The following is a 24,012-nucleotide window of genomic DNA, read 5'->3' on the forward strand; positions in this document are numbered from 1 at the left end:
TAAATAAATATATACACAATAACAGCAGCTGTACAAGTATTAACTGGAAATGAAGAATATAGTGACCAGTGTTGTGCAAAAACAATGTCCAGAAAGTCCAGTGTGTGTGTAAGAACTGTATGTGTGGGTCAGTACTGTGTGGTGGTGTGATTGAGAGACCGTATCGCCTGCGGGAAGAAGCTCCTCCTCAGTCTCTCTGTGTTGGTCTTCAGGGAGCGGAATCGCTTTCCTGACCTCAACAGAGAGAACAGTCTGTTGTTGGGATGGCTGAGGTCCTTCACGATCTTCCTGGCCTTGGTCCAGCACCGCCTGCTGTAGATTGAGTGCAGGTCAGGGAGCTCGGAGCGGATGGTGCGCTCAGCTGACCGCACAACCCTCTGTAGAGCTCGTCTGTCCTGCATGGTGCTGTTCCCGAACCAGGTTAAGATGTTTCCCGCCAGGATGCTCTCTATGGTGCACGAGTAAAAGTTCCTGAGCACCTTGGAGGGCAGTTGGAAGTCTCTCAAGCGTCTGAGGTGGTAGAGACGCTGTCGGGCCTTTTTCACCACGGTGTTGATGTGACAGGACCATGACAGGTCCTGCGTGATGTGAACTCCGAGGTATTTGAAGCTGTCCACTCTCTCCACTGGGCACTCGTTGATGACGGGGGTCTGGTAGTTCCTCTCCTGCTTAGTGCTGAAGTCCACTATCAGCTCCTTTGTCTTACTGACGTTTAGAAGGAGGTTGTTCCTCTGGCACCAGTTCTCCAGATTCCTAATCTCCTTCAGGTAGGCCGTCTCGTTGTTATCAGAGATCAGGCCCACCACGACGGTGTCGTCAGCAAACTTGATGATGGTGGTGGAGCTGGTAGTGGCCACACAGTCATATGTGTACAAAGAGTACAGCAGGGGGCTCAGAACACACCCCTGGGGGGCTCCAGTGCTGAGAGTGGTGGAGGCTGAGACATGTCCGCCCATCCTTACTGCCTGTGGTCTGCCAGTTAGGAAGTTGGAGATCCACAGACACATAGATGAGCTGAGTCCCAGATGCTCCAGCTTGGTGGTGAGTGTGGAGGGAATTATGGTGTTAAATGCAGAGCTGTAGTCTATGAAGAGCATTTTAACATAATTCCCCCTTCTAGTGTCCAAGTGAGTGAGTGATGTGTGGAGGAGATGAGAGATGGCATCGTCTGTGGAACGATTTGGACGGTAAGCGAACTGTAGTGGGTCCAGTGTGTCTGGTAGTGAAGAAATGATGAAGTCTCTGACCAGGCGTTCAAAGCACTTCATCACTACTGAGGTGAGGGCTACAGGGCGATAGTCATTGAGAGAAGCAGGGTGGGGTTTCTTCGGGACAGGAACAATGATGGACTCTTTGAAGCATGTGGGGATCACCGACTGAGATAAAGAGATGTTGAATATCTCAGTGAACACAGGAGCTAGCTGGTATGCGCAGTCTCTTAGGATACGACCTGGGATGCCGTCTGGTCCTGCTGCTTATAAGGTTAACTAATAAAGTATTTTGAAAACGGTCAAAGTTTTCAGTATTCCAAGTTGCAAACAAAAATTCAATGCAGTAACAAGACAACCACCAATTATTCCTAGTCGTGATGATGTTTCTATGGTAACATGACTGAGCTACAAGTTAGCTTACAACGTTAGCAGGCAAACTAGCCTTACCTGACATTAGCCTTTAGATATTCGCAGAGAATTTGGAGTGCCTTCTATGTGAACGACAAAGTATTCAAAGGCAAACAAGTATGGAGGCCCTGACAAGTCAAATACAATGCAACTAAAGAAAACACCAGCAAATAGAAAAATGCTGCAAAAGCATATAAAACACAATAAATGTCAAATAAAACAAATCTCACAATACACAACAAGCGTTTTTGGGTAGACACTAGTGTGACAGAATAGCTGCAGAAATAACAAGCTAACAGCAAAGATGTATCTAAAGTATTATATGCATCATGTCATTAAAACACACATTAATCTGCATCTTCTTCTCCATCACAACACTGCATGTTTCAGTGTAGTTCACGTCTTGGTTCCTGCCACTTCAGCACCTGGTCCAGCACACTACTGTTTGTTTGACTTGCATCTCGTTGTGTTTTGTTTGCTTTTGCAGCACTTTTTAGTTAGCTGGTGTTTTCTTAAGTTGCATGCATTTGACCTCTCAGGGCAGCTGTAAATAATGGGCAATGGTCTCCCTTTTTAAGTTATAATGTTTTCAGACATTGTCAATAAACAGCTACTGTTATATAACATACCTTCTGTTTTGAATTTAAATCCATCTGAAGGAAACTCTGGACATTTCTTGGTGCCCTGATCATTTTGCATATTTTAGCAACAAAAGACATCTGCATCTACAGTACAATCAAAATAGCGATTATGCAGTGTCATCTGCAACGGTAACCCCTGGGGAAAAAATACCTTCACATTTTTATTAAATAAACTTCCAGTGACTTGATGGAATGATGGAATTACTTAATACTGTAATCCTATTACTCCTAAATCCTTTAAGAATCATCTGTACTGACTGAAATATTCAGTGCCAGGCACAGGCATTAACTTGACCTTTCATTCATCTTTCTGTCCCTTATTTTGTGCTCTCTACCACGGAAGGGTTGTGCTCATGCATGCCATAACGCTCATAAGGAGCTATTCTGATATTCAAATGAGAACAGAAAAGCATTATCCGCACATGTGTAGCTGATGACCAGAATATATCAAGGGACAGCTGGAACTAAAAACGCTTCTCGTTTTCTTAAATTTGTAACACTTGAAGATAAAAATTGGACACAAGTGATGCATGAAAAAGAAATAATGGGAAAAAAAGGAGGCCAAGCAGAGGGAGCTGATAAAACACGGCCAAATTGCACTGCTGTCTGAACAGGAAGGAAACCGGGCTTTATACACTCCTCAATAACTTCCTGTTAAACATCCGCAAATCACAAACTCACAAAAGGATTACAAAAAGAGTATACCAGAGACCCTGTGTCATCTAAACGCTGCCTGTGTATTTATGTAACCCTATTTGTAGGAAGCTGACCAGCACCTGGTTCTCCTGAATAAGAGTGTGTGAGTGCATGTGCTGAATAGGATGTGTGTATTATACAGAGGAGGATGTTATCAACATGGCAGTGATGAGAGATGAATGGTATCCCACGGGGCCGGCTTAAGCCCCTACACATGTGCACAGCACTACCGCCCTCTAAAAATATGACTCCTGGATAGTTTTCCGACTTGTGGCCCTGTTCATAAATCAGCAGCCGGACAGAGGGGCTTGGACTTGGCGGCGTATCAGACGTGCCTCCAGTGACTAGGCCTGTCCGTCATCCTGCCGCTGCTGCCTCGAGCTGCTTAATTAATGTGGCAATTGAACACTGCATATCATAATGAACACACAGCCCCCTCTATCTGAGCCTTCCTGGGCTTGTTATTCTTGGTCTCCGTTAAGGATGTGTCCCTGTGTATATTCGGATATTTATAGCTAATGGATCTATTAAAATGCATGAGAACGAATTAAAAAACAAATAAATGCAAAGGTGCTCAAACGAGGCTGGAATGTTTGGAAAAGGGATTTTCAGTTTGATGTGTTTTTACAGGGCGGCTGTCGAATTTATCACTTTCACTTTTGTTGGTGTTGCTCCATCGGCTCATTTCATCATTTGGAACACACAGGCTGCTTCGGCACCACAGATTTTTCATTTTCATGAGGATTCTTCCTCACTGCTGTGTAAAATACACTCAGGGAGCTGACTTTTAAAGAGCGAAGTAACCTGCCCTTTTCAAAGAGGAGAAATAAAAGGCTCACTTTCTCCAACTAAGTGATGACAGAGAAACCCGCGTGCGCCTTTTTCCACCGCTGACTATACAAAATATCGAACATTTATGGAGGGTTATAACTCCTGCAGCTCCTTGCTTGGTCTCTGAGGGTAGTTTTTCTCTGTGCAACTGTATCAGTTTGACACAGCAGACAAAGGTTAATACCTCTCCATCTGTAATTCTTTGCTGTGCTTAATGCCACCTCTCTTGGTTATAAAGGTTTCATTTATCATGTGCGTCGATCCTCTGCGTTTCTACGTCTGGAGACAACCTGATTTACGGCTACAGCTTCCAGCAGACTTCTCATCCTTATTCTTCTTTACAGCCCCCCCATACTATACTATTCCCTTAACACTCTTTTTACTCTATCCCCTCCAGGTGTCTGCACTCTGACTTAGACCCACAGCAAGCCAAGCATCACACACACAAATACAGAAAAAGGATCTACTCCTTACTGAGTGTTAATAGGATGTGACATCATTATAGCGGACTGGAGGTATTGTAACATGTCAGCTCTCAGTGGTTGGATAGTTTTCAGTTAAATTTTTCAAACCTGCCACAGTGCAGAGTTTGGAATACCGTAAAGCAATACAACAAATGTCTTTCAAGCAGGGAAATAGGCCAGAGCGTGCGCTCTCTGTAAGGCGTTTATCTCTTCCCGACTGCGGAGGAGCTTCGTCTGTCTCAAATCGTGCATATTGATCAGTTCGACCTTGGCCTTGGCTAGGGAAGAAGGTAAAAAAGTTTGGTAATTTATTTTTGATTTATGACCCAAGGCTTTTGATGACATGCACACTGCGTTCACATGATGGTCTTTCCAGACCTAGTCCAATACTGGACGTATTCAGCTGGATTTAACCTGTAGATTTAAGGTACCAGCTGAAACTATATTTCTCGAATATCCAGACAGGTGACAAATTAAAGGAAATACACAATAAAATGGTAGTAAGATGTTGGACCACCACATGCCACCAGAATATCTTCAGTGTGACTTTGATTCAAGTCTCTGAAAATCTGCAAGCGGCTTTGAACACCTTTTTTCCCAAAAGATTTTCCCTTATATTTGGTTAATGGTGCTGAAAGAAGAGATCGTGGAATGTGAGCGATTTGAACTTTCGCATTTCAGAGTGTCTGTGCGCCAAGTTACACTCAACCTTGAAGTGAGCGATTAAAGCGACTATCAGTGGTATCAAGAGAGTTAACTATCCCAGCGGTCCCCAACCCCCAGGGCACGGAGCAGTACCGAGCTGCGAGAGTTGAGGCTCAGGTGTGAAATTCATGGTTTTCAGGGTTTAACTCAGTTTCCCTGGGTCTTTTCCTGTGTGTTACAAATGAATCTTTTTTGGGGGGTACCAGTACTGGTTTTATTTTGTTGTATTTATCTGCAACACCTTAAATGCCGGTCCGTGAAAATACTGTCGAACATAAACAGGTCTGTGGCGCCAAAAACGTTGGGGACCGCTGTCCTATCCAACCAGGAGTGTCTGTGAGTGACAGCAACATTTGCCAACTAGCAAATTGCTACTTTTATTTGGCATACATTGATTGCCAGGAGCAAATGGTTCGCATAATTTTCATACTAAATGATTTCAATTAGGACTGAACAATTTCATTAAAGGATTAATCTAGAACAAGTCAACACAAACCATCCCACCAAGAGCCACTGGATCCTCTTACTGGTTCAGGTTTTTCCTTTAATTTGTCATCTGTGTCTTCAGAGTTCAACTCCAGTAACCAGTATGACTCCTAGTATGCTGTCTTACCTCAGGGTATGTGCTGTTTCTTAAGCGTCGAGATTCTTGTTGTATTGGGAAGACCTTCAATGAGCTCACTTTGAACTCCAATCCAATTTCTCTGTGCAACTCAAAACCATAAAGACACATTTTTTAAAGAGTCTTTGTTTCGGTCATTGAAGAAAGGAAACAGTCTTTCTTGTATATGTTTGGACTCAAAATAGTAGACCCTTTGTTTTAAGACACTTTCGTTTGTTTTGGCTTCGGGTCTTATTATCTGCTGTGGTGCAAAGCTATGGCGTTGGGTAAATTCTCTGTCCTTGTTCTTTGTACTTTTCGGCATTTCTGACAAAGCTGTATGCTTTTAGTAGTATTCAACCCAGAGGAGAAAAGAGGGCAACCCCAATAATCTTGTTTGACAGTTGGGAGCAGGGGCCGCTAGGCAATGGTGTCCCACAATGCAACTGTGAAAACAAACAGCATGTAACTGTGTGAAGAGGGGTGGGAGGTGACGTTCACCACACCAACATATGTATACGCTCACATACTACCCTACATACATGTGCAAACCCCTAACAGGCCTTGCATGTGTCAGACTTTAATCCAGTCTGTTTCACACACGTGTATTATGACAACCACAACCTTTCTGTGTCACAGTTTCTTTCACTTTCCCTCTGTTGTTCTTGCAGTGCAGGCTGGGGTTCTAATCCTGTTAGGACCTGTCAGGACCAATACAGCGATAGGTCGAAGCGCCATTGCTAACCATCCACCACCACCTCAAGATCAAAGGTGTTGACACAGGAGAGGAGAGCGACTGTATTTGCTCCTGAGGTGGTTACTGTCAAACCGTCATGAGCTGTTAATGACTGTACAGAGAGTGGAATAACCTCATGAGACAGGGAGAGACCCATTTCTTCTGTATAAGGACAGCATTCGGGAGCGTTGAAAACCCCTGTTTAACCTGTATTACTTTTATCTTTCTATTTATTATTTTCTGATGAATTGTTTAGACCATGAAACATCCATAAAGTGTGAGAAAAATTTGACATTAAAAACATCCCAGAGCCAGGTTGCTGTCGTCTATTTGAAGTTCAAAAAATAAGCAAAAAAAGAGAACCTTTTACTTCTTTTTACTAAATCAGTGAAAAGGACAAAAAAGAATAGCAAGCAAAAACTGAGTCCAGGCAGGCCCACGCAATTCAAACCCCAAACACAACTCAACCACTGTTTATTTAGAAGTTGGAGTTTCATGATCCAAGACTCGGGCATCTGATTTTTCTGCAGTGCTTCTAGGTTGAGACAATGGTTGCGTGTAATGCCATCATCCATAGCCCTGACATGCTATATATAACTTAGCTACAGTCACCAAGATGTGATTGGTGGTAAGAACTTCATTACAAGCACAGAATGAAACAATGTTGCAAGGATGTAAAAGTTTTTTCTTGCAGCAGGACTTTAGAAGTGCAAAAGTGCAAAAGTCTTAAGCTGCCCCTCATTTACTACATTTTTCTAGGAAAGTGCAAACATACACAGAAATGCAGTTTATAAGACAAAAACTGAGTAAGAACAATTTTAACCAGCTTGAAAGTGAATATTTGGTATGACCATCTTTATTTTGCTCTTAGATGAGCTTTCTTCTTATTTATTTCATTAGTCCTCAGGAATACTTCTCCAGGCTACCTTAAGGACATTCAAAACTCTTCTTTGGATGTTGGCTGCCTTTCGTTTTGTTCACTGTCAATATGATTCCACCCTGCATCAATAATTTGGAAGATCGGACTCTGGGGAGGCCAGTCCACGGCTGATAGAGCGCCACTGTGTGTTTTTCCATTCGGCTACGCTTTTACTGCATTGGCAGTGTGTTTGAGATCATTGCCAAACTGAAAAAGGAAGTTGTTGCCAATCAGACTCTTTCCAAATGGTACCGCACAGTGGAACAACATCAGATGGTACTTTTCTGTGTTCAGAATTTCATCAATTTTGACACCACTGGTTGAGATGCAGCTCCAAACCATGAAAGAGGCTCCAGATGGCTGTAGACAAATATACCTTTCTCGTGACCATGATATATGATGATTATTTGAAGAAAAAATGTTAAATTTAAATTAATCACTCCATAAGATCTGTTGCCACTGATTTTTAGTCCAGTTCTTTTTCCGCTGTTTCCCTTCATTAAGAATGGCTTCTTGAAAACCATCCTGCCACAGATCGTTTCTGATGAGGCTTTGGTAAAAAGCAGATGGATCAACCGAAGGTCCTGATATATCTCTAAGCTCCTTTGCCTGATTTTATGCTATTTTTTTAAGGACAAGACTTTCAGATACCGTTCATCTTTATTTTGTAGCCTGCCACCTGTTCTTCATTTGTCCACCATGCCAAGTTTTTGGCTCTTTGGGAAACACCTTGATTTAGTATTTTATGCCTGTTAGAAGTTTTCTGTTTGTGCTCACACAACACTGATTCATTATTTGAGTTGGGAGCTGTTTATGCTTGAATGATTCATAGGTAAATGTTAAATGACTTAACAAAAAACATTCCTCTGGAAATGGTCAGGTACAGGGACTGAAAGTCAGTGAAAAAGTATCCAACGTCCAAAGGAAAACTTTGAAAGATGTTCAGAAAGCCTGATAAGAAAAACTATTGATCAAGATCGGTTTAACGACACCAGTGTACGATTGTGTCGGTTGCTGCCACCATTTTAATGATATATATATTAGACCGTTTATTTGAGTTTTCATGGAAAAAAAGTTTGAAAAACATCTGCAGTTTCTTTGCTTCTGGTTTTGACTTCCTCCTCAGGCAGCAGCGTATGGGGGGCTTTGTCTTAGTGGCGACACCTATCGTTTAGAAAACTGCTGGGTGTATCTGCACCATAACGACAAGCATAAATGAATTCGGCTGTGTGATGACATCACCTGCGACGCACAAAGGGACCAATGTAGCGGTTATAATGGGAGGGGAGGTACTCATCTTTATAGCTCTCATGATTATTCCACACACAACGGATCAAATCCACACCTGACACCTGTGACTTTATTCACAGTCGTCTCCCTCCTCAGCAGGAGAAATCTACAGTTGACAAAGGTAGGCCAGTGTGGAAGTTTGTGTGAAATTTAAAACTTGTTCATAGCAGAATCATCTGCAGCAAAACTTCAAATCATAACGAGAAAGATCTGACAGTACTGAGGCTTATGGTGTCAAAGGCTGAGAGCCTATTAATAACCGACACACACTTTTCAACACATTATTATAGAGTTTATGTGGCTGCCTTCATGCACAATGTTCTTTCACATTTGTTTTAGCAAACAACACATTTTTCATGTTTAAATGTTTTTAACTTAATAAACATGTCAGATACCATATTTTTAAAATTAGAAACATACCAATCACTGAATCATGTCCATTATTTTTTGCCCTTCCACACTTTCAAGCTGACCAGACAACAAAGGAAGTTTTGCACATGACAGAATTAATATGCTTCATTTGCAATTTATTTTTTATGTGTTTTCAGTCATCCAAACAGTCTACTGACTTCAAAGCTGTGCTGGGTTAAGAGGATGACTCATGCATTAATAACAAAGGCAGTTTTTTAACTTTGATTGCAACACCAGCCTCTCTACTACTCAGCAGAGTGGTCAAGTTTTACTGCAATGTGAATGAGTGGCTGCTCTTACTTAACAAGTCATTATAAGACAATGGGATGTCTCTGTGATAGCGCCTTCCAAATAACAGGTCACTCTCCAGACAGGCCGGCAACCATGGTCAAATTAGACTTACTAGAACAAAAATAAAAAATAGACTTTTGTAAAATGTTAAAACTAGCTTAAATGACTTTGAACTTAGAAATCTAAATAAAATTTAAAAAAATATATAAGTCTGTGTTTTATTATTTGTTAATGTGAGAATAATTTGAATAATTTTCATGATGATGCTTTGATGGACATATTTTTTGAGATTACGCTATCGACAAAATTTTGGGTCAGCTGTTTTTATTTTAATACCTATAATGATTTTTCCTAAATCTCACATCTGCCAAATGCCCTCCATAAAGGACTAAAATTAACACCGAAACTAATAAAAACTAGACTAAAACATGTTCACATAATACAAACTAAATTCAAAGATATTAACTTCTATGGAGACTAACTGGAGCTAAACTAAATAAAATAGAAAACAGAAAATACAGAACTTTGATAACTCTGCTGGTAAAATAACATTTTCTACAGCTGTGAAGCAGCGCTGCCTTTTCTTGTGCCTGTGAGCTGTTGAACAGACACACAATATGTGAGCCTGCATGTGTGATCATGTTTAAGGGCATGCTCTATTATTATCGGTTCTGCAGGACATTGCATGCTGACCCATGGGAGCGGAGTTCGCACCAACGCACGCGGCTCTACACACAAACACACACTGCGGTTATGTGGTTTTTCCTGCGGCCGCTCAACTCATTCAGGCTCTGACCAATCCCCCCTCTCCGCTGCCCCCACCCTACTCCCACAATCCCACTGTAGCCCATCGCTTCCCCATCCCTGGGGATCGCACAGCGTCGCTGGGCACTCACTTCCTCAGCCGTGGGCAGAGAGCCAGCAGCTGGGGCTAAAGCAGGGGGGGACGCATGAGGGGCAGAGGGAGAAATCTGAGAGGAGGATTTATTAAGAAGGAGGGAAAAAAGGTGGCTGTGAAGAGGCAAAGGAGAGAGGAAAAGGTGGAGGGGAGGTCAGTGGGGGTTACCTATCACATAGTTTATCATATACAAAAGTCCCAAGGCTGGCTGTCATCCTGGAGACTGAGTCAGGTCTGAAAAGTAAACGTCTGTGTGCTGATGGAGATGAGGCGATGGTGACACAGGCTACACTATAGCCATTGTATGAAAGCTTCTTTAGGGTGGCCTCTCAATGTAAATTGAATATATTCATGTAAATGTTATTAAAAAATTTAACGCAGACACGTTTTCAAGACAAGAAAACAAATCTATATGATGTGTTTATTTCTACTAAGTAATCTAGCCACGAAATACGACTGTTTTTCAAACTTCTGGGGGGGAAAAATGAAAACTATTCCTTTACTGAAAATGTCTGCAATTCATCTTTGTCCACTATTGTTCTGGGCACTCATCAAGGAAAAGGGAAAAAAAGCTGTGTCATCAACGGGGAGGGAGAGAAAGGGTGGGAGGGTAGTAAAGTGGGAAATCTGGCTGGTTCCCAGGCTTGCCCTCTAGGCCTTCTTTCTTGGACACAACTCAGCACATCAAAGATGTGAGAACAGTGGGAAAGGAGAAGGGACTGAAAAGGGAGGCAAAGAAAAGGGAAAGAGATGGACGGATAGCAATAAGAGCAGACAGTGAGGAGATCAGAGAAAAAGAACCTCGCTCAGAAAAAAATGTTAGAACTTCTCCAGCATCCCTTCTTTGGTATAAAGCCTTACCAGCCCCACATAAACACAGCAAACCTGTGGAAAGTTTCACTCCTCTCTGGAGGGTCCCCCTCTCTCCTCACTCATTTTATTTCTGTCTAGCTGGCACTCCACTTTCTTGTCTTGTTTTAGGAAAATTCGGCTGCTGTGTGCCCATGCAGCCCAAGTCTTCCATGCAACCATCACAGACACACATTTCCAGTTTGTGTTTGTTTTATGCAAACACATCCATCTAGGTTACCTCTGTGTCCTGGAAGCTGATGTTCAACCGGATGCTTGTATGGGCGTATGAGCTGTGTAAGCTAGCCACACCTCAGCCCAAACCTCCCCATCCAAATGCATCACCTCCTCTCTGAGATGTCTTTTATCTTCAGCATCGTGTGAGGAGATAGAAAGAGGGAAATACATTTAACTATGCCTGTTAAATGCCACCAATTAGGGAAAAAAGGCCGCACACTGCGTTTTAGGCTTTGCCAGGGTATAGAATCTACTCAAATCAAAGTGACATCGCCATCTACAGGAGGGCTGAAGGATTTAACCCCCCCCCCCCCAAAAAAAAATTTATCTGCCACATCTCAGTGTTACCAAAACAATAATGTAACTCCTAAATGACAAGCAACAACATATATTGGACATTTAGGCTGTAGAACAAGTCAAGAAAAAGTCATCATACATGTCATGCTGTTTGGCCTCCTCTGCAGCAGGTGGCGCTTTCACTACATTCTCTGTTCAAGATCACGGTAAGAGCTGGATAATGGCCCTGTTTGTTTAGCCAACAGTGTTGACGCCCACCCACAGGTGCCAAAGGTATAGTGAATACTGTGCCAGCTGTTTGCAAGCCACAGCAGCCCCTGCATGGCTTGGCTTCACCCTGCTTAACTGCCTGATCTCACAGGAAGGGAGGAAGTGGTTGAGTTACCAGCAGCAAATTTGAGGTTTATAAAAGGAGAAAGCTGTTAAAAAAAAAAAAATCAGAGTGCAGTTTCCTTAAACTCAGCGGCTAGCCGGGGTAAGGTGCTCTGTCCTAATATGTAATTCATTGTCATTAGTCAGTGTTACACACAGGAATGGGCGACAGAAAAAAAAAAACAGTAAAACAGTTTTAAGTGCTCTGATTCAGTGGCGTACTTAAGCACAGCGACAAAAGGCATGAGCTCCAATTTCATGGAAGCTTGATTGCCTCGTAAATCTGGATTCATTACGCTATTAATCCGTTGTTGTTATCTGTGTCACACCAGGAAGCCATCCGCAGCGACCACAAGCAGGTAACACATGCTCGCTCGGAAAATCTAGAGAATGTTGCTCATATAGAAGAGAAGCTCATACAAAAGTCGACCTGCAGGGGGGAATACTTTTGCATGTCTTTTGAGAACATAAGGCTGCGTTTGACTTGAGATGTGAAATCAGTTAGTCATGTCTAGCATTTGGATTTGATGAAGGCCTACCTTAGCACGGTCCTGTCTTCGCCAAGAAGTAATGGGGGGGGGGGGGGGTAAGGTACAGAGAGCTGGCAGCTTTGCCTGGCTCGCTATTGCCGGTACAACGAAGCTCAGTTCACACTCAGCTGTGGCATATTTGGAAAACTTCAAGCAAAGCGGCAAGAAGGAGAAAAAAAAAAAAAAAAGAGCTTTTAAATCAGTTCCACTCTCCAGTAAATTACAACCCTGCATTTTTAATTTCCTCTCTCCATACAATGTTATTCATTGGCATCCAAGCCAAACATGGGCCCCTGCAGCTCTGCGGGACAAACTGTCCTCTCATGCAGTCGCTACCTGTCAGGAGCACAGAGGCGTGACTGAAAAAATGCATTCCTTGATGTAGAGCTGAGAGGTGTGTGAGGTGGTAGGGAAAAAGTGGAGAGAAAAAAAAGAACAAATAGCGAGCAGACCGCTGAGTGGAGATCTAATCTAGAAAAATGGTTATCTGATCAGTGATAGGAGTCGCCGGCAATTCTCTTATTGTAACACTGGCACTTGAAGTTCAAATTAAATAAAGTCCTATCCAGCATATTAAAGATGCAAACAGCTGCCTTGTTAAATCCTGAATTCGTGAACTTTGCACACCGATGCTTCATGGCAATAATCGCCCAATTACACACTAAGAAAATGTGCATACCAAAACATGAATACTCCATGCTTCAGGAAACTGTCTAAGCTTCTCCAAACACAAGAAAGAGACAGACATGGTTTCTGGAATAACAATAAGAGCTTGTTACTGTAACAGCAAAGCCTCATTTGTTAGCATTATGTATCTAAATACCATCTAAAAACCATGGCTCATTCTGATTAAGCAGGATCTTGTAACAGTGTAGCCTTTCAAATAGCTTGTATAGGTCCCGTTAACGTATATCTCCTGTTTGGACCCGAGCAAACCAAGCAGTAAAGTTTCATACTGAACTGAGTTTAAAGAGCTTTCTTTGACTTTATCTGAGCCTGATCGAGGGACTCGTACATTAGGATTACAGTGGAACAATTTCATTTAAAAAGGTGTTTTCCTTTTCCCTCTATCTGTTTTTGTCATCAGGTGTGGATACTGCAGGGCCATTTGACAGAGATGTTGAACAGGTTTCAAGCATGAAAGAGGATAAGAGAGCTCATTAAGAGCACAGACTAACTTTAACCAAGGTTCCGCTAATTCAGCTCTTTCCACAAAAGGCGATAGGATCAGGCACCTGGCTTTTGCTTAGACAGGCTTTGCATGTCTATGTAATCCAAAGAGACAGCATGGGCAGGACTCGGGCTTCTCGTTAGAATATCCCAGAACACAACAACATAATCGTGTCATTAGCCTCGGGCCATTCTGCCACATTGTTATTGCGGGTGGGAAACACTGGATTAGATTTCAGCAGACTTAGCTGACCTCTGCCTCACAGCCCACCAGAACAGGGGAACTACAGCATGCTGTCCTCCACTCTGGCACCAAGCCTAGCCAAACATTTTAACTTTCATAGACAAAAACAAAACGTTTCACCCTTCTTTCCCTCATTTCTTCCAGTTGTAAAATGTTTTTTTTATAAAGCTTTATGGAGACATGTTTCTACTGACTTTTTGTGCTGCTGCTGCAAAATTCGAGCAAAATTTACGCACCGTGATCCTGCGTTGATTATTTTGCTTTTTGTCTTTTTCTTTATTCCTTAATGTGTTATTCATCCTGTTCCGTGTGTCTCCAGGCACACTTCAGAAATGGATATAAAATAAACAGTCGTGTTTTCGCCCCATCACTAGCCCTTGACTGCATATACCTGTAACAATAAACAGCTGGGTTTCTTGGCTTGTTTATACTCATCTCTAAGCGTTTGAGGACAGAACCACAACAGGAACTAGACTGTGTATATGGATTTGCTAGGCAGACGCCCACTGTGAAGCGCAGGGTTGGTGGATGTTACTAGACCATGATAGAGCGGAGGCTGCTGGTAGGTAGTGTGCACTCTGTCTGGCAGGGCTGAGGTTTACCTTGGAGTGACACCAACCATCTGCATGCTATAAGGACTAAATTGCCAGCTTGATGTCCAGCACGCAAGACAAAAACTTTCTACATACATGAGGATGGTGTGTATTTGTGGGTGTAAGGGTGTAAAACAGAACCAGACAGAGACAAAGATGGAGAACAGCCAGCCAGTAATAGGTAAAAAGAAGTATTCAGTAGCAAGTGTGGAAGACTAAGGTAATTTCATTTTATTGCCTCATTTTCAATAAAGACGTGTCATCAAGATTTTATGTCAAGCACAATCACATAATTGGTTTGTTTTTTTAGGGACAACTTTTAACAGATGGCCAATATGCAGTCATATATATGTGCACACGATCTTTAACTCTTTCGCTCTTACATGTATGTTTTTTCACGAGAAGATAGATATTTAAAATTATATTTGAAATATATAAATTTCAGAATAAAATCGTGAAAAAACTGTGCTGAATATTTGAGGTTTTTAGCCAGTTAATCCCCCAAACTGAGACCCCGCAGGGCCTATGCACAGTGTATTGTTTCTAGCTTGCCTATGTATCTTATTAGCCGACTGTTCTTATTAATCGTTTTTGTAAATGTAAAATAATATATTTAATATCATTAAAAAAAGAAGTGAAAAATGGAATAATGGATCAGGCAAATACACAACTTAATACTGAAGGTAGTGTAATGTGGAAAATTAAGTGCACTCTCTTTGCTCTCATGGGATTTAAGAAGGGTATGTTTACCAGCTGTTGCTGTTGCCGCTGGTTTATCAGCAAGTGTGAGCACATCTATAAAAGCAGATGTTTTGGCAATTTGCTAGTCTGGAGCATTCATGGGTGTGTTAACACAATGACACAATCCTCCCAGGGGTGGACAGCTGCAAATCTCCCACAGAATGGCAGAAAAAGAAAAGAATCAATGCAGTCAAAGTCCAGCGACCTGACAGAAACACCGTGATGGGACGTAAAGAGAGCTGTGCATAAAATAATGCTCACAATCTTGGATGGACGTACTTTAAATCTTATACTTTTTTACATTTTAACCTTTTATCTCCTAAAAGATAAATATTTTCCATATGACTAAAACTGATTCTCAAGTATGATTTCAGTAACTCACCTACACAAGGTACTTTGTTTAGCGTAAAGCAGCTGTGGCAGATGTTCTAGTTTTAATCTCCACATTTCCACTTTTTCTCAAAATGTTATTTTGACTTTATGAAAAGAAAACGTGCTGATAGAGATGGCTCTACAAAGCTACTGAACTGTGGGCTTCTACATAATTTTTCACAGGATTGCACAGAGTGAAAAGTTTATATGTGTATATATGTATGCATTTATTTCTATTCATGCTGGAAGTGAGAAAAACAACCCTGCTGTTTTGTCTGAGGCACCACACAACACATTTTGTAGGCAGATAGTACTACACAAATACGTGCAATGTTAAATTGTAACTGTTTCATGTGCCTATGGGAACTGTATTTGAAACTGGAAGAATTGTTAGTAGGAACAGTTCAACAGCAGCTTGAGCTTCATCCCCACATCTACAGCCATGTTTTGTTTTGAGCCAAAAAACTAAACTAAACTAAACAAGTCTTTCAATTAAAAGGTGACACTCAGGGACAGCTAATTTACTCTCTCTTTTTTTTCTTCTTTTTACTTGCCGTTGCACATTTGTATTCACTTGTGCATTGACATTGTTTCTAGAAATGGGCCAGAGTGCTGAGACCTGCGACGGGGCAGCATTTTTCTCGCCACCTCCCTATGACTCAGAGTTCAATTTTGGGAAATGTATAAGACAAGATGTAAAAGGTCAGTTTCTCTGACAGTGGCATCTCTGGCAGATGGGTTCCAAAAAATGTACATGGTGGGGAAAAAAATCACCATCACCAAATCATCAAAACAAGAGCACAAGGTCTGTGAACTGGAGAACTGTGCACGAAAGCACAAGAGTCAGTCTGTAAGGAAACTGGGGGACTGGTATGCATACTGAAAATTTAGCTAATTTACTCTCTGCAGCTTCCATGAAGTAAACCGAATGTTTTAGTGTTTTTCAGTTCACTGCTTTAAATTTAAGCCCAACTCAATTCGGTCTTTGTTGTTCTTAGTTAGAAGACTGTACGCTATCAGCTGAAACTCTAACTAAGCCACAGGCTGGTAAACTTAATGCAACACTTACAAACTAAACAATCAGATGGTTTTCCTCGGAAGCCGTAGTCACAGTATGAGATTTTCTTCAGTGTTGATCGCTACTTTATTTCCTCTGGAACTGATCAAAGAACTTAGTTTTCCAGTTCGTTTGTGTTCTTGTGTAACACTTGAAGCTGCTGCCAAGTCATAATTATGATTTTAGTTTATTATAAATGCCCATGTTAGTTATTATGAATACAGTTAGTACATTTATTATGTTTAACATCTCACAGAAAGCAATTCATATTGAAACTAAAATTAACTTTCTCATCTCACTTAAGCTTAAAGGTTCTTTTTTACTCCTAACAGAAATAGTGACTTAATTTATACTGTGATATAGATCAGTATTGACTGAAAAAAATAGTTGTGATTAAGACTTTTTTTCCATTGCCCAGCTGTAATTTATGGCACTGGAATCATTGGAAAAATGGAGTTCCTCACTGGAAAATTCATATGAACCCTTCTCAAGTTGGAACACCAATTTGGAAAGCTGGCAAAAAGTTTTGTACATAACTTGCAGGATATTCGGTATGCAACATAAACAGAATAGTAGCACAGAAAAGAAACATGTCAGAGTAATACACTTTTGATTCATGCTGGAAATTTGCTTCTTTCAGATTTTTGCTAACATTTTAAACATTTTTTGCCGTCTCTGCTGAGTGGACACACTAGATTACTTAGATAAGTTTTTTACTGGCAGTAATCTGGTAACAAGCCAGTCAAAGCAATATTCATTTTGTATGTCCTGGAAACAGCTATCAATGTGTCATTTAAATCCTCTGAGCTATAAAACAACACATCATCTTTTCAGCATCAATCTTTCCCACGTTCCGAATTAAAAGGACATGAATGCAGTGAAGTCGGAAGAACAACCTCCCAACTGAGGAAGTGGGACCATCCACGGACCTTCAATTCACACTTAGGGTAACCTTGAGAATTGGCAGTTTGTGCTATAAAGTGTCTTGCTGTAGCAACTTCACTAAATCTAGTTGGGATTATGGGTTGGCCCACACACAATCATAATGGTTTGCTCAGATATGCAGAGAAAGTTTCATAAATAATATTCCCAGCGTCTCAAGACACAACATGCCGGACAGGCGTCTTTAATTCAACTGACAGGAAAATTAAAAGCCTTCATTACCCTAAAGTCATCTAGGGGAAACAAACTTTAACAGCTCAGATCAGCACACTATGAATGCGATGGTCTGAGCTGAGCCAATCCCCAGCCAGCTCTGGGCTTCTGATTCGTTTTCCAGAAGGATGTGGGACTCGCTAGTGTGGCAGCTGCTTAAAATAAAGTGACAATTTTTAATGGGGTTTCAAACCTCAGCGAGTCACTGCATCCTGCCAAGCCCCCAGAGATGGCAAACGTCCAAACCCTGCTTTTATCAGACAGGACACGGAGGAGTGAGCTTGTTCTCTCAGCTCAGTTCCATAAGGAGGCCCAAATGCAGTCAACCGTTTACTACTATTTTGTGGAAGTGCCTTTCCCATCAGCAGGGGCTTTTTATATGTGCCATACGTGCACACACGACTAACGGGCTCTAAGCTGGGCTTTGAGGTGAACGCTCGCCTAACAATCAATGGCATCAGAAAATCCTGTTAAGTTCAGTTAAACCTCTGGTCAGTTTGTGGGGTCTGAGTGAAGCTATTTTCATGGTAATGATAAAAACCTGATGAAAAACAGGTTTTCACTCAAATTGTGGCTTGAGTGTAATATGCACCGTATTGCCTGATCTCTTTTGACTCTCTCTGTTACAGTCAGTTGAGTCTACGCTCTGATCAGGGCCAGCTGAAAGAGGTGTTCAGTCACACACAGCGAGAAAGAGACACGAAGCCTGAGACTAACAGGAAATGCAATTACTGTCTGTCTGAACGCAGCTTTCCTCAACAGTATGACCAATTTCACAGTAATTTTAGTGAGTCAACAAGTCGTAAGTAATTATTATAGGCACCTTCATGTTTTCACACGGCGCACAGCTCCCCTTTGTGGTTTTATCCCTTGGCCATTTGATCCTTCTAATCATCTACATGCTATTTAAACTGTACACAGGAGCAGCAGGCCCCTACAAATCCCTAGAGGCGGCCCACCACCTCTGTGTTTATGGAATACTGTCATTTAAACACTGTGTCAACAGGTATCAAGTTCCTGCTTTGGTTTCTTTCCTGTTTTAGGGCTGGTAGTGTACAGTAACAGTGGACACTTCGCTGACAGTGTGCTGTCAGAGCCTCGGGTGGTCACTAGATACGTTGCGCTGCTGATCACTATGAAACTGCACTTTCCAAGTTGTGTCTGACAGGTTAATGTTTGACTTTTGAGGTGAGGGAAATGCTGCAAATAACGGCTTCGAAAAGAATGGCTGGAGGGCAGATATCTCAACTCTAAAGTGGCGCCTGCCCCATCGCTTGATCAAACAGTCATCCAGGGAAGGTGAAATAAGATCTTGGATCAGTGACATCAGAAATCTGACAACTGCAGCGGTGTGATGCTCTCAAACCTTCCACGTTCACTTCCCACACTCTGCAGATTCATTACTTCAAGTCCTATATTGTTTTCACCGAGGCTAGTGAGAGCCAGTAAGGCATGTAATGGCAAGCTGCAAGTGCAGTTGGTTGGAAATTACAATAATTGGGACCGAACATATACACCTTCAAAGAAGTTCAGTCACAGTCAAACAGCCAGCTCATGTTCCCCTACCTGCATGCTGGCCAGGTTGCTGCTATAGCAGTTGTTGATGTTACTCGCCTGTCTCTCAATTAACTCTTTTGCCACACGAATGCACCATCTTGGATTCTGCACCCTCAGTGAGTTTGGCCTAACGGCATATGAGCGTATGTTATCCACCTGCTGCAATATCTTGCTAGAGGGGCTCTCCGAATCATTGCACATCTTCTGGAAAGCAGAAAAAATACAACCCTTAAAAAATAAAATACTTCAATACAAGCAGCATGATCCAAAATTGTAATTTCCACGTGAACTTTGCAAAACTTGAACCTCTTTGAGACACAGTTTGTAAACAGAAGCAATTATAGTACAGAGGTGGGTTAACCAACATCTCAAAATAACCATCAAAGCAACAGAAATATAAATTTAACAGATTTGTTAGCTCGGCTTTAAATGTCAGTTTAAAAAGTGACAAAGTGACAGGCTCTGTATACAGCTAGCTGTATCCAAAGCTTCATTACATCTCTGGGAAGAACCATGAGACTAGATCAAGCAATGAAAAGGGATGATTTCAAAAAGAATATGACATCTTTAGTTATCCCAATTGCAATCTTCAGATACCTCTCAGCCATGACTGCTGAATAAAAGCCCTGAGAGATGAAACACACCACACCATGAAACACGACTTTGTATGCAAACAGCCAGTGAATGAGTTGGTGGATTATCCAAACAACTATTTTAGGGAATTCCCCATCATATCCCCACCATAAATCAACAAATTCAACCTACTACTTTGCTTACAGTGCTGTTGAACTAGACCCAGAAAGACACATGCAGGGTTATTTGACTGACAATTTTAGTTTGTTGTCATCTATACTCTCAACTCTAAAAATATTTCTTCAAGCTCACCTTAACTTTGAGGTTATGACGGTGAATTTTATGCCATAAAATCAGCATGTTAGCATTGTCACTGCATGTTCATGTTAACATTAGAAGTTAGCACTACAGCACAGGGCTAGGAACTGTGCTGTAGCGCTAACTTCTAATGTATTTTTGTGGATTGTTGCATGTATGGCACAACACCAAATTATACACTAAATCCTGCAACCTATAAGACTCAATAATATTAACACATATGATGACTACCAAGAGCTCATAGTGCCTCTCCAGTCGTATGATTCATCAGAGAGCTCTGCACGAGAAGCTCTTCCATTCACACACATGTGGTGACTTTCACTGGACATGAAAAACCTCCTGGCTTATCATTCCCAGGGTGTCAAAACTGTCACTGGACTCTCAAAGATGTGCACAAGGTGTTCCCTTTGGCTTCTCGGCTGTGGCATTATTTGACACTGAAAGCAAACAGGCTTGTTTGGAAGAGTGACAAAGTATACACGAGGAAGATTTAGCGGCAGCGGCTGCCTAAATTACAAGAATGTCAACCAGAAGGTCACAGATCGCGTGCCACTTGGGAGCACTTAATTGTGCTTTGTTTTCACTCTGTTTGCTTAAGTTTAAGCACCACAACTGCCTGTAAAGGTTTACAAAAAGATCAGGATTTGGTTTAAAGTGCAGACTTTCGTGTTAAAAGAATTACCCTCAAGCATATCTACTGCATTCAAACATCACATCAAGGGGTCCTGAATCATCACATATACATGTAGCAAGTTTGTAGCAAGACTGAACATACTCCTGCTGCGATCAGTGACTCAAGGCACAAATGTCAAAGAACACCTTGTGTGTATCTGCGTGACGCCAGCAGGTTTGACAAAATGTCAGTATTTGACTCCCTGGGAATGAAGACAGACGTCCATGTACACTGACACTGCACAAGTGATTGCTGTGAGTTCAGCCTGTCTGCGCATACCTCTGTCAGAGCCAAAATGATTAAACAAATACCCCCTTTGTGCACAGCAGCCTTGATTAGGCTGAGTTTCATGTACCTCTCTGAAAAAGAAATACAGGAAAGTGCCGTTGGTGGTGCCAGAATTTACTTGCCCTGTTCAAACACCGTTCCCATCAAAGTTGTTTTAACTCTCTCACATGGAAACTACATTTATCATGCCTCTCCTGAACATTCGGAGAACCAGTATGATTATCTGACTGAAAGATAAATATTGAAACTTTATCTGCATTAGTGGTCACAAAATGCTGGCATCAATAACTTTGAGCAGGAGATTGTTTTAACTGCAATGACACGAGTGGAAATAGGATTGTTGTGGTGCGCTTAATGGAGTGCGGGATCTTCTACCAGCCCAACATTAGTGATGACGCAGAGACGAACTACACAATATTTTGAAATGTTCAACAAGGGAGAATCACCGTCGGTTGCTCTATGCGTTTAAAATAACCATTATTATTATTTATACCATTTAAAAACTAAAATAACTGTGGTTCAAAATAACACCCAGGTTTTTCGTAATATTTACCTTAGGTGCAGAGTAATGTGTCTGAAAGCTCACATCTAAACCGGGTATTTAAATTCTGTTTACTACAGGACAAAAGTATTACAAAAAACTCACACAAAAGAAAAGTGTTGAGATAAGCAATCCTGCCCTCTAGTGGGGACAATCTAAATTGCACTGGTGAGTGTTTCTCATCCTAAAACAGTCACTGATTACTTAGGCTACGTTCACACTGCAGGTCTTAATGCTCAATTCCGATTTTTTGATCAAATCCGATTTTTTTTGTCTGCTTGTTCACACTATAAATAAAATGTGACAGCAAACGCGCTCTAGTGTGAACCCTCAAAGCGGCCCGCATGCGCAAAAGAAGACGTCACACACAACGCGCTCTGTTTAGACCCAGAGCAAACAGTATTGTTTGACTGATGGCCCTTAATATAAAGACTTGTTTCGGACTTTTGCTTTAAGTTATAAAGTTATTTTGTTATTTACATTTGGCCTAATAATGATCCTTATTGCTGTTTTAGAGGAGCGGTGCTTCAAAGGATAGTTGCAGATTTCTGTCAGAATCTGCAGATTATACAGTACAAAGAAAATGTTCAAATTTCTCCAACGTTGTCTTCCCAACAGTTTCACTGACATGTACACTGGATGGCCAGGAAGCGTTCACGATGTCTTCTCCGGCGCTGATAATTGGCGTCTGTCTTGTGTCAGTAACGTAAAAGACAGATTTAATGCGACACGACCGTTCAAACAGCAGTCGATTTCTAAAACATCAGATATGTATCGGGCTCAGTACCACATACGAAAGTGACCCAGGTCGGATTTGAAAATATCGGATTTGTGCCGTTCACACTGTCATACCATGATCGGATATGGGTCGCGTAGGGTCAAAAAAGTCGGATTCGATGCGCTTTCGCCTGCAATGTGAACGTAGCCGAAGTCAAGAAAAACTTAAATGGTGCATGTTTTGGTTGTTGATTAATCCCGGGGTCAAACTGTCTACCTCCAGCTTTTCAGTTATTTAGTGAATTTATTTATTATTCATGACAATAAAGAAAATATATTTTAGTTTGGGGCTTAAGAAAATAATACATTTCAAGTTGTCACCTTGAGTATTTTTGCATGTAACACCTAAGTAAGGATTGAGGAAATAATAAAGAAAAACGGTTAATCAAAATAATACAGATAAATTAATATTGATAATTATTGCTGTCTTGCTGAATTTCTCTAAAAAAAAGTGTTATAATTATATTAATACAGAAACAAACCCAAAATATTTTTCTTCTTATAGTTGTAAAGTTAAAAAAAAAAAAAGGTAGATAGCCTTTTATTGCCCTTTAATTCTTTAAAATAACCCACTATTATAAGTTTTCAAAGAGTCCAGAAAATCGGAGCTCATCTTTCTCATTATATCTCAAAAAGATTATCGTCTCGCACTAATAATGATCTCGTGTAGGTTGTATTATACAGACATCCTTCTAAGGAGCTGTTCGTCCCTGACACACTCAGACTTTGTCTTCCTTGAGCTTTCGGTCTCCGTGTGAGATGACACATCACTGAATAATAAATGATCCATCTTTAGGATTCTTTTCATTTAATATTCTTAGAATGACTTTTCCTCCACACAGCTACTGAATACATTACACTCAAATCCCTTAAAGAAAAAAAATGCATTATTGAACTGAGGTGTTGTTCTTCCGCTGCTCTAGAAGTTTCAGTAGACACAAACGGGCACCACTGCTCTTATCAAGGCGCTGTAGCAAACAAAACACGGCTTTACATGTATCATTCACGAGAAATGCTTGTAAGGGCAGATTTTATTGCTCTACCTGCCAGCTGACAAGCCTGCAAAAGGTTGTCTTATGGTCTTTTTTTAAATAACTGGATACATGCAAATAATACATAAAGACCTATATTCCATTTAAAAAGGTTAACCCCAAATTTTGTCCACCAAGGTCCACTCTGCTGGGGGAAAAATGGTGACAAACAAAATAAAAAAAGTTAAAAACTACAGTTTTAACCGTTTTAAATCGCTGCAAATTCCTCCATCAGTCCTTCACCCAACAAAGCCCCAGGTTTGACCTCCTCCCTGCAAGCTTTGTGATGATGTTTACGGTGCGAGTCTTGTGTTCAGCTCCTGCTCTGCCACATGTCTGACCCATGTACCTGTTAGGGATGCATCAGTTATGAAATTATGATATCTGATGGTATTGGGCCAGTCTTTTGATTCAGTTTTACAGGAAAGTATTTGTTTTTGAAGTCTTCATCACACAACAAGCGCTCTTTTTTAAAATAAAACTCAAAAAAGGTAAATTAAACTGTGTATCACTGAAACTGTCCACTTAACAGCTG

General features: G+C 41.2%; 1 protein-coding gene across 2 annotated transcripts in view; it reads right to left on the minus strand.

Moving 5' to 3' along the window:
• Positions 1 to 23,808, minus strand: part of runx2b (RUNX family transcription factor 2b) — a 124,646-nt gene extending 100,838 nt beyond the window's left edge. The window contains exons 1-2 of one of the 2 annotated variants that reach the window (XM_082506078.1): positions 23,682 to 23,808; positions 19,286 to 19,480 (exon numbers count right to left, since the gene is read on the minus strand). The gene's annotated coding sequence lies outside the window, so the exon portion shown is untranslated. Of the gene's footprint in view, positions 1 to 12,396; positions 12,414 to 19,285; positions 19,481 to 23,681 lie in introns of those variants that run through there. The other variant, XM_082506079.1, reaches the window with a different exon arrangement.
• Positions 23,809 to 24,012: the final 204 nt, after the last annotated feature.

The sequence above is a fragment of the Aulonocara stuartgranti genome (assembly GCF_965226115.1).
Source record: "Aulonocara stuartgranti genome assembly, chromosome: 15".
In the NCBI taxonomy this organism is placed as follows: Eukaryota; Metazoa; Chordata; class Actinopteri; order Cichliformes; family Cichlidae; genus Aulonocara; species Aulonocara stuartgranti.